This window comes from Cucurbita moschata, unplaced genomic scaffold (assembly GCF_002738365.1).
Source record: "Cucurbita moschata cultivar Rifu unplaced genomic scaffold, Cmos_1.0 Cmo_Scf00045, whole genome shotgun sequence".
NCBI lineage: Eukaryota > Viridiplantae > Streptophyta > Magnoliopsida > Cucurbitales > Cucurbitaceae > Cucurbita > Cucurbita moschata.
This window is the reverse complement of record NW_019268561.1, coordinates 1,835,121-1,837,423: the sequence shown is the minus strand read 5'-3', so window position 1 is coordinate 1,837,423 and position 2,303 is coordinate 1,835,121. Positions and strand designations below refer to the sequence as shown.

The window sequence follows — 2,303 nt, the reverse complement described above, 5'->3', positions numbered from 1 at the left end:
CAAAGTCAGTGAAACCCCCCCCCCCCCCCCAAAATTACCTTTCTACCCCTTTCTCCTCCCTCGCTCTTTCATTTCTAATGGGCCTGCCTGGGCCCATTACAGGCCCATGAAAAATAAATGGCCTGTCTAAGAATAAATGGTTTTTATGGGCCTGGGTCCATGAATGTCAAATATGGTTTTTTTTTTTTTTTTTTTTTTTAAATTAAAGCGTGTCGTAAAAGGATGTTTGAGAAACATGACCGACGAAAATACGATGAAATTGAGGTATTATGTTTAATCACGTGAAAAATGTATTTTTCTTTTAAATAAAATAAAATAAATGGAAAAGAAGTCCACGCAAAGGCATCACATGGGAACTTTTTGAACTTTTTCCCTTTTTTGTTTTCTTCATTTTTTAACAAACATAATTGAAATTACATCCAACTTTTATTTACTAAGTCAAATCAATATTTCTTTCTTTCTTTTTATTTTCTTTTATTTTTACCTAATACATATTATTTATTTTTCTAAAATAAATATTTCTTTTATTTCTTCACACTTTCCCTCCAGTTTTCTAGACCAAAGAGGTTTTTACGTCCTTGTAAAGAATATTTCGTTCTCCTCCCCAATCGTCGTAGGATCTTATATTCTACCCCCATTCAAGCTCCAACATCCTCACTAGCACTCGTTCCTTTCTCCAATTGATGTGAAACCTCTCAAATCCACCCGTTTCAGTGCCCAGCATCCTGGTTGGCTACCTCGTGTCTACCCATTTTGGGGCTCAGCCTCCTCGTTGGGACATCGCTCGATGTCTTGCTGTAATACCATTCGTAACAGCTCAAGCCCATCGCAAACAAATATTTGCCTCTTTGGATTTTCCCTTTCGAACTTCCCTTCAAAGTTTTTAAAATGCGGAGGGGAGGTTTTCACACACTTCTTAAGAAAGTTGATTTTAAAAAAAAAAATCACATGCTAAATAGTGCAAGAGAATGTGGCATTCTTTTATTTTTTTAAAAAAAAAAGTAATTAAAAAAACATCCCCATCTCCTTTTTAATAATGTGATATGAGTGTGGGTAACATGTCCTTCATAACCAAAAGTAAAAGAGAAAATACATTTTAAACCCCTTTTAATTAGACACCCTAATTCAATCCCTTTTTACATATTTTTTACTATAAAAAAAATGTAAATAGGAGAGATCTATATGAAATATCGAAAAAATTTTATAAACTTGAGCATAGTTCAATTCATAACTACTATTTAAAAGGGTTTTTTTTTTTGTAACCATACATTATATTTAGGATGGAGAGATTCAAATCTGTAATTTTTTCTAAGAGGTGGTCTCATTTTTTCGGAATGTCAAGATGTAAAATTAAATTTTAATTCGACAAAGATAAGAATAGAGCCTGAAAACCATCCCTTTAAATGAAAGATAAGAGAAACTAAACTATTGGAGGCTATACTCGAAACAATATCATATTGTCCGATAGCTACGAAAGAAATTGACCAAAAAGTGGTAAAAGGGTTGAATGAATGAAGGGTAATGCATTGTGTTTGAATGGCTCAAGAGTATTTTGTTAAAATATTAGTCTCATCATGGGTCAATGAATGTATAAGATTCTCCACTATCATCCTCCTAAACATTAATACCTAAAGTCAAAAACCACTCAAATCTCCACCTTCAATTTTGTATTACTATACTCTTAAACCATAAAACAATATATAATATTTAAATTCATTAACAAATTCAATGCATTATTTATACTCGAAATCCATCCCGTCTAAATATACTCTTACTAAAATACGTATACAATCTGTATATTAGATGTTTATAACAGATTCCATTTTGAGAGAGTTGAAAAAGCACTGTCTCGTATTCTATACATCTGGCATTTCTGTAGACAAAAACTCTGTTTTTTCCTCTTTTCGGATGGTAAATATTTCTCAGAACATGAAATGTGAATCAAACCCATGTTTGAATTGAAATTGAGACCGCTCTGGATCAGATAGATTCATATCTAAAAGAGGTTGACAAAAAGTTGTTTTAAAATTGACTATTTGTTTCTCTGTGAGAGATGTTCCAGAAATGTCTGCCGTAATATTTAGTATCGTAACATCAACTAAACAAGATCAATTAAGATCTTACATTTAATATATTAAATTATTTTTATTTATTTAATTTGTTGGAAGGGTAGGAATGAAGGAGAATCTTTAGGTAGAAGCGTCCGACAAGATTGATTGGAGAGGTGGAAAACGAGTGGGGATAATGCATCCATCCAAACGCCGCGTTTCAAATGTTTTTTTTTTTTTTTTTTTTTTTTTACG

At 32.2% G+C, this 2,303-nt stretch overlaps 1 long non-coding RNA gene across 1 annotated transcript in view; it reads right to left on the bottom strand.

Annotated features, from left to right (window-relative positions):
• LOC111434508 overlaps positions 1–2,303 on the bottom strand; it is a 17,862-nt gene that overhangs the window by 12,479 nt on the left and 3,080 nt on the right. The window contains exon 2 of the long non-coding RNA XR_002708960.1: positions 2,094–2,098. This is a non-coding gene — a long non-coding RNA (uncharacterized LOC111434508). The remainder of the gene's footprint in view (positions 1–2,093; positions 2,099–2,303) is intronic.